A 14104-nucleotide genomic window follows, 5' to 3' on the forward strand; every position below is an offset into this window, starting at 1 on the left:
TACCCAAGGAGCCTGCCAGCCAGATTAGAGATGCAAACGCCTGGCATGAACATGCTGGGTCACAAAGTCCATCCTCTCCTCGGCGCGCATCGAACTGCGACCTGTCCTCACCTAGACGCCTCGCTGATAAAGGGAACTCCTTCCATGCTTGCACTTCAGTGTTATGAGATAAAGAAGTCCTTGCAACACACACACACACACACACACACACACACGTTCCATCTGTTTGTGTCATAATAGTTTCCTCTTCCCCGCCATCACTGCGTTTCCCACCTCCCCTTTCTGGCGAGGTGCAATGCTGTGGCATCTGCTCCAGCTGGTTGAGGAACCAGTCTGCCCTATGGCCTCAGGAGACGGAGGCCGAGTTATCCGCTGCATGATTTCAGACAGGTCGTTTTTCATCTGTGGATGAAAAACTGCTATGTAAAGGCTAGATATTATTCACACTGAAGCAATACGCAGGTGAGTGAGTTTTTCATCTAACAAAATGCTGTGTGACTCCCCAACAGGAAACCAACTACATTTCCTGGGCAGGTCCAAAGCACAGTACTTCACAAGTAGAGGAAGACACCGCTGACTTAACCCTGTATTCATTAACTATAACACAGCATCTTTATATAAAAATAAGGGAAGTTTCCTCCTCTCTCAGGGACCCCATCCTAGGGCATTCACATTGGAAATCAGAACTGATTATTTTAACACAGGAAAACTCATACATCATCTGACGTATAAGTAAAACCTTGCACCCGGAGAGTTCACAGCGTTTTGCTTATAATAGTTCACCTCGGCATGGGTCTGTAGAGACAAAAAGCTGTTAAAACCTGAGGGTTATTAAAGTTGCTTCTGAGAAAAAAACTGATGTCCTTGGTGGCAAAATTTGTGAAAAGCTCAAAACTCAGGCAGACCACAGTAGCTGAGCTCTCACCTTGCGTCATGGTGGATCTCGGCCTGCATCAGTGCCTTTTGCTGAAGCTCCAGCATCCCGGCTTGTGAGTCCAGCACCATTCCCAGCAATAGAGATGCCACATATATGAAGAAGGTCAAAATAAGTGTGTCTCCACTGGCRGTAATGTTTGTCTACTTTCTGCATTTTATTAGCTCAGACAGGGAGATTTGGTTTGCTGATTTCCTTTCCCAGCACTCTCTCGACTGTGCACTAACACAGCACTGTGCTGTGTGTGTCCAATGCTGCAGAGCCAACCACCCCACCTACATCTTCATTTTATAGCTTTCACTTCATAAAGGGGATTACAGTTTTTGCTGAGCTGATTTTTCCTTGGCAGAGCACAGTGATCTGCTCAGTAAACACAGTTATCATGGCCTCCTTCCCAGCGTGGACCTGAACGGTCCCCGGTGACAGTTTCCAAGGGACCGTCTTCCAGCCAAGCATAACCAGACTGGCAATAAAAAAGGCAGGTCAGATATATCACCTCTTCTACTCCTCGAAAGTATTTGATGGAAAGGGGGGAAGCAGTAAATATGGTACTCGAATTTCTTACTTGGTTTCTATCCAACCTTTGCTTAGGAAACACCCCTACCAAAATCAACAGCTCTTTTGCCTGGAGAGGAACTACTGAAATTTGACTCATAGGATTTTATAACACACTTACTATTCATATGTTTACCAAAAAGCAGCATCTTTTCCCCCAGCTACTTGCCCTTTGAAACACCTCAGGGAACGCGTGCGAAGGTTTCTTAGAACATTAAAACTGGTAGTGAAAGTCACAGGGCTTTTTTCCTTTATACAATCGAAGCTGAATTTGAGCAATAACCCTTCTGATTTCTCTGGGGGAGGAGATGTGACGTCTTGAGGTAAACCACACATCCCGTAACTACCACTGTGTCGTTTGTAAAAGTTGCCTCTCTACAGAAGTGGCAGAACTGCTTTTCAGCAAAAGTCACAAAGTTTTCAGAGGGGAACGATTCCAGTCAAAGAAAGACTGGGCAGCAAAAAGGAAGAAAGCTCAACCACAATAAAACAGCCATTGAACCTGAAAGGAAAAAGACGTCAGCAGCTCAGGCAGGGGCTCTCCTTTTCCTGGTATCTAGCTAACTATAATTATGTGGAAAGAAATCGTGGGTGGGACTGTTACTTACAAGCTGAACTTTATAACCTAATGCCATGACGTTGTGAGGGAAGAGCCCGATGCTGTACGGGGCTTTGCTCACTCACTTCATGGGATCTGGAAACTTGAAAATGTGCTTCAGATGTTGTCACAGGCTGAGYTGAACCTTGAAGGGAGGTGCCTCAGCCCAGCTGGGCTTCACTAGTGTTTCCCCCATGGTGGAAATTGAGTCAATGCCAAAATTTTGGCCCAGGTGCTGTAGACCAAGGGCTTTGCTTCCTGCTGGAGGGAACCTGTTTAAGGGCAGGGGTGCTTGCCCAGGGAAGAGGGCAGCAAGTAATGGGAGGCTTTGGGCAGCCAAGTGAGGGACAAAGTTTGGGAAATGATCAGAAAGAGCAGAGGAAAGGTCTGGGTGCTGCAGGAGCTGAGTCCCAGTCTAGTGCAGCAGAGCTACTCTGCTGTGGGAGACCTAAATTGGGATCTAAAGCCCTGAGGAAAGGATGATTTGGGGTTCCTAAGCAAGAGAAAGGAGTTCATGGTTCAAAGCTGCTCAGGGACCCACGGAGGAGAGCCTGAGGGAAGTTGATCCCGAGAGCTGCAGGTAAAGCTCTGGGAGCTCCTGCCATGGAGTCAGTGCCCTGTTGAGTTTGGGGCAAACAGTGGTGTTTGTCAAAACACTAAATCACTTTGAGGTGTGAGACCTGGCCCACTTGGGAACAGAGAAAGAAAAGTCTGGAGCCAGCAAAAGGGAAATCAAGACTCTGAGCACCTTGAAGTGGAAGCCTATATACAAATGTAAGTGTCACTCTAGATCTCCCAGGTTAAAATGTCATAGTGAGGTGGCTGGCCAGACCCCAGGCCAGGGATAAAAGTTAGGAGAGCTTCTCAGTCACTTGTTGGATCATGCTCCACCCCTAATCTGTTTAAATAAACATTAGCAGAATAGCGAGGTGGCCAAGGAATGACTATAGGCAAAGTCTGAGGTGTACCTCTGGTCCCTCTCCAAGTCTGTGACTGAAATAGAAGTCTAAATATATCTATAGTTGAGGACTGAGTTGTGCTGTCCAAGTTAAATAAGGATATACAGCCCCAGAATCGTATGGAGAGCTATGGGTTAGGTCTCAAGCTCACTGGTAGGTCCTTGCTGAGGAAGCGCCTATTGGTGTTGGCTGCACAATAGGTTGCTTTTTTGGATGTGTATCTTTAAGGGCTGCATTTTCCTGATTGACTTTTCCGATCTAAGAATTTTGTTCCCTCACTATTCCTTCAAATCATTGTTCTTTAAATAAGCTGTAAAAAAATAAAATAAAATAAAAATAAATTGATCTTTCCTCTTATTGACACAAATCCAATTCTTGTCAGTATCAGTCTGGTGGGGCAGCATGAAGACAGCAAATTACATGAGTCTAAAATCTAGAATAAGTTTATTTCTAACATCAAAACTCTGCAGGTTGTTTTCTGACATCTGAAAAAAAGCCCCTTTCTGCCCATGCTCTGCAGAGGGTTTACCAGCACCTTTCCTTGCCAGTTGGACTTTTGGACGGATGACAGCGAGCAAGGAACGAGGGGGCTTTTAGAAACCAGCTCTCCCCTGGCTCAGCCTGGTGTGTCAGTACCCCTCGCTCTCCTGTAATCATTGAGCTCTGAAATGACCCTAGCTCCCGGGTCAGTGCAACCTCGCGCAGCTGCTGGGAAGGAGACACGGTCAGTGCTTCCAGGCTTTTCTGCTCCTCCTCATCACACCACCTCTGAACAGTCTTGCAGCAGGGTTGCCTGTACTGCTGGCAAAGGCGCCGATGGTGTCTGATATGTTAATGCATGTATTTATAGGCTCCCCTAAGTGCAGGGATGTTAGGTGGCTGAACCTACTTGTGTTGTTTTAAGGGTTCTGGCAAACGTTCAAGAACAAAAGCTAAGACAGCCAGTTCCCATTTGTGGGCACGTCCCTACATTTCAATGTGGCAAACTTTGTGATTTAGCAAGTGTGAGCTTTCTGCCCCAGGGCTGTTAAAAGCTTTCCCCCCCCCTTTTCTTTTTTTTTTTTTTTGTGGGGGGGGGAAGGAAAACAAACAAACCTGTCACGACTTCCAAGAAAATGAGAAAAACATAAGTATAGGTGGGCTGTGGGACTCAGACCAGGATTCTGAGTATGCCTACACTTGTGGAAAACTGCAAGCTGAGATTGGTCTTTTGAGAGCTGCTGGGTCTTGTTGTTGTTGTTGTTCTTTGACAGACTTGTGCTTAAGGAGAAAGAAAATGATAGAGGCATTTGCATCCATCGTGAATGATGTTTTATTCTCACCTTGTTTTATGCTTTTCTCCCGAAAGTGAGTACATCACCCTCTGAAGTGAAATATGCTGTCTTGTAAGATGATGTTCAACAGTGGAAAAGGACAAATTTAGTTAATGCAGTCTAAGACTTTCCACAGCCAAGAGCTGTGGCCCCAGCTAGTGCAAGTCCAAGCCTTTCAGGCCGCCAGCCTCCCCAGGGGCAGCCACTAGCATTGGCCGCACCAGGCTGTCATCTGGGAGGTCCCCACGGGTGCACAGCCAGCTGTCAGATGCATGCGTGTGTGTCCCCCATCAATGGGCCGGAGAAGGTTTTAGGAAAGTGCTGAACAAGGCAATCAGCCCTAGTGAGGAAGACAGGCTCCACGGTCCTGGAGACTGGCAGGGTGCAGGTTTCTCATGACATGGCCAGTGTGGCAGATGTTCATGCACAGGAGTGGTTTGGACACTGGCCCCCTTGCCATGACAGTGGTGGGGTGCTACCAAGGGCCTCAGGGAGGTGGTCTGGGGTTATTTTTCCAGACCCCAGTGCGGAGCTGCAGGACGTCGTSGGGGGGTGGTTGGCAGGATGAGCCAGGGGCTCATGGACATCTGCAAAGATGATGTTCTCCATGGAGCCACCATGCTGAGATGCTTTGCTGGAGACCAGTATCCCTGGCTGAGCTGCACTGGGGCTGTCCATGGGGATGCAGCCATCACACTGGTGCTGTCCCTGGGCGTGAGGCCTCGTTGGTGCCACCACTCGGTCTTTCCAAGCAACGGTCCCCACTCAGCAGAAGCAGCTCCCAGCATCCTGCCTCTCCTTGGGGACACCAAACGCAGTGGAGATGTGTTCTGCGGTGCTGGTGAGCCCCTGACCCACGAGGTGTGGTGGGTCGCCAGCTCCAGAGGGAGCTTTGCAGCACTGTCGCCTGCCCAGAAATGTGCCTCTCCTCTTCCCCCTGCTCCTGCCTCCTGCTCCCACCTTTGTGCGCTGCCACTTGTYGCAGACTGCACCAGTGCTGACAGTTCCAGGGCAGCCACAAGTGGGGCTGCTTATGCTGGACTGCACGCGGGGGACTCAGCTTTTCATTTATAGGTCCTTTGCGGTTTATTTATTTGCAGTCGGTGGTGTGTGCCAACTCTCCTGCTGAAGTTAAAGAGTCTGCCCCTGAAAATCTGGCTCCTTGTGTCAACCAAGGCACCTAAAATGAGAAGCCATTAAAAAAAAATAATACTACAGATAGTGTCCCTTATGCACACACAATAATGTCGGCAGGGAGAGATCTGTGGCACGCCACCCTACTGCGGAGCTGATATCCAGAAAGCCACCGAGCAGTCTTCCTCTTTGTTTTACAAATAGGTATAGCCTTTTGAAGCTGGAGCAGTTGTAACATATTTATTGCAAGAATGAAAGACAAAAAAAGAGAAGTCTTTGCCAAGAGCAAGTGAAATGGGCATGCTTTTTAAATAATTACCAGAGGGCTGATTACCTTTCCAAGTAATTAAACATTGTGAAAGGTTATTAACACGCTGATAATAGACGGCTTTGCAAACTCCCAGCACAGCATGATCAAACAAACGACAGTGGAGCAGAGCAGAGGATTCCTCCATCTTCAGGGCTTTGCTGCCTGCTCATGAAGCCCAAGCACCCAAAAAGCACCCAAAAAACAGAGCGATCCGCCTGGCTCTGGCTTGCCCAGAAGTTTGAAGGTGTCAAAACTTGCGTGTGTGTTTGAAGGACTGTGGAGCCCATGAGACAGGGTTTGCCCCTGCTGGCAGAGGAGCTGTGAGGTTGTGCCCGACTGAGAGCAAGCCAGCAGGTGTCCCACGGCCACCCGGGCCTGTCGGCACTTGCTGTTGCATGCAGGTTCACTCATATGATTGCTCTTTAAACTGACTTGCATCCACAAACAACGTCGCTTATTGTGAATCCTCTGGTATTTTAATGCGTGTTATTAAACCCGCTTTGGAAACGGGCTGACTGAGGTGTGGGCCGCATTGGCCCGCGTCCCAGTGGGCACGGAGGCACGCAAGCCAAGCACGGTGCTCGTGCGGCAGCCGGCTGCTCCCGCACTGCCCTGCGCCTCTTCGCCCGCTCCCGCCTGGCCGCGGGCTTGCGCGGGCGCTCTCCGACGTCGGGAGCCTTCGGGACCTGTGAGCAAGCAGGCTGTTTCACCCAGCTGCTGGGCAGCAGCAGGGGCGTGGGAGCAGGGGTGGCAAACCCGCACCACCGGGACTCGCGCTCTTGCACAGGAGCTCCAAAGGGACAACCTGAACCCAAGCGCAAAGCGACCACGCAGAGAAACAGCGTGCTCCGATGGTGCAAGGACCAGCCTAAACAGGTACTTGCTGTCACACAGCTGAAAAGGAAGAGGCAATAAGCCATTTTTTCCACATCACATCCTAGCCAGAGGTGGGTAAATACTGGTGCCGCAAACACCAGCATGGGGCCCACTTGACAGGAAGGGCCCCTGTCCAGAGCACCCACCTCCCGGTCATGCCCTTAGACCACAGAAGGAAAAGCTCTGCTTTTCTTTGCATTTCCTACATAGCAGCAGGAGGAAGAAGGCAGAGGAAAAAAAAAAAAAAGAACAGACCATAGTGGAAAGATTAAACAACATCCTGGGCAAGAGTATTCTTGTAACCATCTGAAAGTTTGCCCAGTGTTATAAATGCTCAGTATGTTTTCCTGTGCTCACTGTTCATGTTGGTGTGATGCTACACATTGCTTTAAAAGAACTCAGGTTGCTTTTGCATATAGATTATGTGTAACCTGAGCTTCTAGGTCATTTTGCTGCTTTCAAAAACTCCATTTTATATTCATGAGCAAGCCAGCAGTTTATTATGGGAGGYGTTTAGACTTGGGCATTTAAGAAATACTACATAATAACAGTCTCTGCCTCACGTCCCAGAGAATTTGGCTGGTATTACAGCTACTTAAGAGTCATCAAGATAAATACAGAACTAAAACAATTTGGTAGTTCATATTTTCCTACCATGACTCTTTTGGGCTTTCCGTGGACTTGGGCAAAGAGCACAGTACCAGCTCATGCGTGGTTTGGTCTCTCTGTAAGCCTTAAAGGCTAGGAGCAGCATTTTTAAAATGTGCTCCCATGAAGTAAGTGGCCTCATTCAAAACCTTTAGGGAGCCATTCTTCAAAGCGGGAGCACACCTGCTGAAACATCGCGCAGACTCATGGAGCCACCAGCAAGATGCTGGACCAGCTCCGTCTGAGCTTCCCCGGGCACCTACCGCGACGTGGGCTAACTGGGGACATCCCTTGGTGCGGCGAGATCCCAGCCACGGTTCCTCGCATGCCAAGCTCTCGGGGCTAAATAGTAACGTCTAACGCTGCCGCCCACCGTGAACAGCCAGGCTCGCTGAGCTTTGTGCCGGTGGGGCTGCGTGGGCTGGGGATCTCAGCCCAGGGCACGTGCCACAGCGCTGGTTCCCACACCCAGGCTGCACAGGCTCATTTTCGGTTTCATGTGCTAACGCAGTCGTGCAGCAGCTTTTACGGCTAGGTCCCGGGGGCAGATCCCATCCTGGACAGACTAAAAAGCCTCTCTCAGATGCTCAGAGTGGATCCTTGATCCACTTCCAGTCCCAGTTGCTCAAATTCTCGGAAATTATCAGTACTGACAGCTGATGTTCCTTTGCTGGGGAAGCCAGAGGGAAAAACGGTCCAGGAAGATGATTTGAGCCACTTGATCACAGAGACATCCACCTGTTTCAGGACACGGGTGAGCCATGCAGGGAGCGCAGTCAGCTTGCAAATTTTGCAGGACTTCACCCTCCCCCTGAGGCTTTCAGCCCAGTATCTTTCAGCAGTGTTAAAGTCACCACAGTAAGAGATGGAAAGGACACTTTACAGGTTCAGTCAATGAATTACTTTACCCTGGCAGTTTCTACCTTGCGTCTCAGCCATCCCTTCTGACTGTTGCCTGAGTTAGCTATGCTGAGTTCCCATCACCCCCTCGAGCCATGTCTGCAGGCAATGCTCTAATCAATATTACTTGCTAGAAAAAGTAAGTCTCACTTATTGGCCACACATTTCCCTGAGTGCTTCTGTCAAACTCTCTCATGTCAACTCAAGGGAGGTTTACCAGCAGAAAGGTCAAGCTGCCTGAACTAGATCTGAGCTCAGATGTTAACTYGCATGTGCTTATCTGCTATCGGAAGGAGTATCTGTGAGCGTGCCGCATGCCTCCCTCCTCCTCCTCCCTGCACCGTTGCTGAATACTTTGGAGGGGCTGAATCACCCAGACAGGAACAATGAGCTGTCTGATAAGCTCAGCTGGGTGATCCACTCGGCCAGCGCCAAATACTGCAGAGAATAATACTAGAAAATCGGCAGTGCACCGGTGTGGGCCAAACCTGCTGCAGTGTGGCACGTGGCTTCCCTCCTTGGAGCAGCCGAGGGGCTGGCGCTGGCCGTGCCCCAGCACACGCGCTTTGAGGGATGCTGCTGACCCCAGCCTCTGTTCAGATGGGCGCTAACAGGTTTCTTTCCACTCTTCCTAATGTGGGTTTTGGGGTCTTTCTGCTGCTGTCACTGACATGAGGAAGGCCTTTTGCTGAGCTCCCACCAGCCCCACCGGAACAGGCAGCTCCGTTCACGAAATACAGCGAGGTGGGCGTACAACAAGGACATATTCATGTCCCTTACAAAACCACGTAACGAAGAAAGAATCAGGCCCAAACTCTGCCCTGTAGCCAGCTACCCTGCCATTAGGCGCTCTGTGTGTCCACAATGACAGTTCGTCCCCGGGCAGACGGTGCCTGCAGGCTGAACTGGTCAGCAGCGGGGACTTTCTGTGGCACGTGAACGTGTCCCTCTTTCCCCATGGGAAGGCCCCTGGGCTGAGGGGCCACGTGCTGTCACGGCTGCTTTGCCCTGCCCTCCTCAGTGGTCACAGCATGTGGGATATTTTTGCCCGTCAGACGTCAGAAGCCCAAGCCCAGCCCAAGAAGTCCCAGCTAAGCCTGCTCCAGGACCACGAGGCCAGGTTCCCACAGGCTGGAGGGGTCCGTCCTCCCTTTGCCATACATGTGCAGCCTCGCTCGGGCCTGTGAGCATGGCACCGTGCTGAGCAGCAGTGCAAATCAGCCTCAGTGGGCTGCTGTGACAGCAGGACCATATGGCCACAGGGACATGAGGTGGTATCTGTGCTTGACCCGGGATGCCAGAGTGGGGAAAGGCAAGTTCTCATGTTGCTGAGGCAGGTTTTGAGCTGGGCAAACAAACATAGGTATCAAGATAAGACTGTTCATCTTATGCCAAGAGGTGTCTAGAGCTTGACTGTTGGGATCTCTGTTCCCATCTTTCGCATCCTGCACATTCTGGGGCTAGGGAGCTTGCTCGTCCCTAGGCTGGTATCTCCTGAAGCTATTTTCCTTCCTTAGACCAGCAAAGTGCCATAAACTGTGCGTCGTGGTCACTCTTAATAATGCCTTGGTCCCAATCCACTTCTTGCACCTGCTTCTCTGTGGGCAGGGAGGACCTTTGTTCTGGAGCAGTTTAAGCAGGCTGAAGCTGTTTCTGCTTTGAAGTAGTGTTTGGCTTTGTCTGGCGTCTGGGATTGCTGTGGATCTGATCCCGCGCAGAGCCAGCAGGACTGCTGGCTAAGGCACCGCGCTGCAGCTGCCACGCAATCCTATGTGGACGGGGTACCGGGCAGCATCAAAAGAGCTCAGCGCTGCTAGCGCCACAGCATCGTTTCGCTGCTGCCCGTGCTGCCTGGCCCCGGAGGACCGCAGGCTCCATCTTTGCCCTGCCGCCCCAGCTCCCGGCCTGTCCTGCCCCACGCTGGAGGCGCTGAAGGCAGCAGGGAGGGAGCAGTTTGTCTTTTTCCCTAGGGAAGATGCCAAAAAAACAAAACTGCCATATGCACAATGCTGGTGGGAGAAAATGGGCATGCAGGAAGATGAGGGAAAGGTTTCACCAAGGAAAGGGCTCCCAGGAGCGTTTGGGAGAAGGGGGGCTTGGACTGGTGGGGCACTGCTTTAGGCTGCAGCCCCAGCCGTGGGATTAAGTCCTTCAAGGCCATGCCCCAGGCCCCCACTTGGACCGATTTGGCTGGGGTACAGGGAACTAGTGTGGGGAGAGAGACTCCTGTCCTCACCCCCAGCTCCACTGAAACTTTGTGCAAACAGCTGAATAGCATCATAGCATTCGGCTTTATCCCGGGCTTTTGTTGGCATCGGGATTGTGAAAGAGTTAAAGGAGAGCCTATTGCCGGGCTGCAGGAACAGCGGCAGGATTAGTTTCGTTAAGGCGAAGGGGCTGCATTGCAGCAGTTGCCCCGCTGGGAACGTAGGCCTGGCCCAGCTGCGCACGCGCTCGAGCACACGCGGCATCTCGCAGCAGTCACCTGAGAGCAATTCAAAGGCGTGAGTCACTCCTGCAAAGATAAGGCGCCTTGCTGGATCAGGGCCCTGTGTACAGGCCTTCCTAAAACAACAGGATTATCAACAGCAGAAAAGCCTCTGTGATCTGACAGTGCATGGTTGGGAAAAGCACTCTACTTGGTGAAAGGTGTTGGCCAAACTATGTCCAGAAACACTTTGAAGCAGAAAACCTCCCTTCTCTCTTGGATACACTGGAATACTTAATAAATAACTGTAATTAAGTGTGAGGTGGTAGCTTAAGAGCTCGTTCTCAGAAGTTAACATCAAAACACTTGCTCTTAGCGCTTAGAGAAACAATATAAAAGCTAACTTCTTGTGCAGATGAAAGTACAGTTGTTGGGAAGCACTGAAGAACCCTGGAAACACATACGCTGATTCTTCAATGGAGGAAAAGGTCTGAGGAAAGGACAAAACCGCCTATGTAGTAAAAATACTTTTTAATGAATGGTCATAGCTATAGTGCCTGTTTGGAGGGAGACGGAGGTGAGCTTTAAAACAGGAGACAAGGAACCGTAAGGGAAAAAAGGTTTGTACCCTTTCTTGGGCTCTTCTGCAGCTTCCCGTACCCCTCCGGTGCCAAGCGGTCGTACTCCTGCCCCTTGGGCACGCGTCCCGGAGCATCCCGACTCCCCTGCCCAGTCTGCAGGCTGCCCCAGGCCACCAGGGCTTTGGCTTGCCCAGCCCACAGTGCAGGTAGCCATGGCGTTTGCAGTTCACGCTTAAGACAAGGTAATTACTGCAGGTTTCTTTGTAGGTGAAGTCTAAAGGATTTTAAAAGAGAGGTGCAAGGAGAAAGAGGAACATCAGTGTAATTTTCCCTTTCAATCTCATATCAATTGTTGCACCTTTAAGAAGGTGGCACGGTACGACTGATAGAGCAGGGCCTGGAAAGGGAGTCCAAGAGCAGGAAGTATTAATCCCCGGCTCTGCCACACACGTGCAAAGGGCTAAGTCTAAGGTGCTACCGAGTGCCCTTAACCCTCGCTCCTGCACACTGTGAAAAGCATTCCCAGGTCTTGGTTTCAGTCTCCTAATTGCTACAGAAATGCAGGAGCGCAGGCAGCCGGAGTCTCATTTGCCTCACAGTGATCCTCTTCTGCCCTGGAACGTGGGTTGGTCTTAATTTGTCTATGGTTCAGGCAAGAATGGACTAGGCAGACATACATGTTATCTCTTGTTTTTCTGGAAGCAGGGAGCATATTGCATAATGAAGCTTGGTCCGTACGTGGATTAAAAAATGCATGTGTCTGGGGCACTGGAAGCCAGGCTAGCCTGTGCTACTTTGATCCAAAAAAAAAGAAAGAAAGAAGGAAAAAAAAGAGTATTACAAAGGACTGGTACCAGAATGAAAAGTCTCCATGGTGCTGCTTACTTTTCCTCACTTTTTCTGTTCACTTTTGTATGTGTGGCTCTGTCTTAGCAAGAGAGTTTACACTCTCAGGCCAGAAGCAACTCTAGCAAAGTCAATGTAAATATACTGTAAAACTTGCCTACTTCAACACAGCGTCCAAAGGCTGTGGGTCAGGTGCTTGCTGAGGGTAAGGTGGTGCAGATCCAGCCAAAGAAGTCCACTGACTGACACCAAGTGAGGGTTTGGCCTCAGGTGTGTTTTCAACTTCCTACACTTCTCACAGGGCTTTTAACTTGAGGATTTACAAGTGTCAACTAATTGCATCCACATTAACTGTAGCCAAATATTAAAACAGCACTTGAATGTCGTTTCAAGCGAGTTGTTCCCAGACAAGGTCTAATGCAAATTTGGCAGGACATGGTAGRTGTGCCAAAATCATGTTGGAATAATGTTTGAAAACAACACTCAGAATGTTTGTACTTGAGCTGAAGTATGAGGAAAGCAGGTATTTTAGGTTTAACAATGAGCAGAAAAATATTATAGAAACAATTCTAGGAATAAGGACAAGAAATCTGGGCTCTCTACTAGCAAAATACCCTAATACTAAAGCTATAGTGTCTTTTCTCCCCCCACCCTCCCCTCTTTTTTCTGGCTGTCTTTCTGGACCAGTTAACTTTTGCATTCCTTGCTGCACAGTAGCTTCATTTCTACAAGACCATCAGCTTGATTTAAAACATGAACAAACCCAGGGTTTATTATCCCCAGTTAGAGCAGTGGTTCATGTAATCTGCTAAATCCTGGGGCCGCCAGTAGCCAGTACCTGAGGAGAACTGGAGGCAGAAGAGCTATCCAAGAGAGGTGACAGGCCGAAAAACCCCTTTCGTTAAGGTTATTTTTATTACAACGTGTGTTTTTCTGTCTCTGTTCATCTCCTAACAACTGCAGGCTAATTCCTCTTGCATCTTGAACTAATTCTCTTTCCAGCAGAATCAAGCATGTGCAGATCATCTGTTTGACATACAATCAAAGGGGAAAACAACGTCACAATCGCACAGTGCCTATTAAAGCAACTCTCCCCCTCCCCAACTCCTCTCTCCTAATGCAATGCAAATTGGAAGCACTGGTTTATTTTTATAGCCCTGGCCCCACCCCCCCCCAAAGTTAGACGCTGCACGAAATAGGCCAGCTAATTTGGATCAAGAATTTCAATTGCCTGGAAAATGAAGGTGCTGAAAACCAAACAGCATCAGCAGGAGTTTTATTCCCAAATGCCTGGCTTGTCAGGTGCTAAAGACGTCTCACTGACATGCTGCTTCTTTTCAGACTTCCCCCAAAGCTCTGGTGTTGCCTTTTCCTTCCCTAGGATGACAGTAGGAGCACAGGAAAGCCCATTACTCTCTCATGAGCTCCTGTGAGAGAATGCTTTGTCCATGAGACAACTTAAATGGGATTTTGTAGCTTGAACTTAGATGACTTCTCCTTCCCTAACAGCAGAAAAGACACTGTAAGTTCTGGATGAATCCTCTAGGKAGGATGAAAAATAAACATTTCATTTTTAACAGCAACATTTTAATAATCTGTAAACTCGTGCAGTTGCTGTATTTGCTGTGGCTCACCAAAAGTCCCCGTTCTTGGTGAGGACAGATCTGCCGCCTTCCAGCCTGGGTCAGGTGTCAACCTCGTAACGCAGCCCCTGTTTGAGGAAGGGTGTCACAGTCATTGCCCTTGGGTTTCTGCCGTAAATCAGCCTCCATTCGTTACCTACTGCTACCGTGACATACTGCGGTCCGGGAGCCCGGAGCGGCTCTGCAGCCAGCTCCCGGCAGGACGGAGAGATCCGCTAAGACAAAGAAAATTATATTAAGAAAAAAGGAAAAAACAAAAGCGGTCAAGATCACTGTACGTCCAGCCCAGCACAACGTCGGGGCGCCCAACCCGGCGCAGCAGCGGCCCAGGCGCCGGGCACGCGCCGCACCGCACCGCGTCGCCGGCCGCGGCGGGGGC

General features: G+C 49.8%; 1 long non-coding RNA gene across 2 annotated transcripts; it reads right to left on the reverse strand.

Annotated features, from left to right (window-relative positions):
- Positions 1-11305: 11305 nt before the first annotated feature.
- On the reverse strand, positions 11306-13935 carry LOC112962907. Of its 2 annotated transcripts, none has more exons than XR_003252449.1 (3): positions 13717-13935; positions 12921-13108; positions 11306-11510 (listed from the first exon to the last, which is right to left on the reverse strand). It is a non-coding gene; the product is annotated as an uncharacterized LOC112962907 (long non-coding RNA). The 2 variants fall into 2 exon arrangements; XR_003252450.1 differs by having other exon boundaries at positions 11306-12026.
- Between the last annotated feature and the right edge of the window lie 169 nt (positions 13936-14104).

The sequence above is a fragment of the Apteryx rowi genome, unplaced genomic scaffold (genome assembly GCF_003343035.1).
Source record: "Apteryx rowi isolate R43461 unplaced genomic scaffold, aptRow1 scaffold_158, whole genome shotgun sequence".
Lineage (NCBI taxonomy): Eukaryota > Metazoa > Chordata > Aves > Apterygiformes > Apterygidae > Apteryx > Apteryx rowi.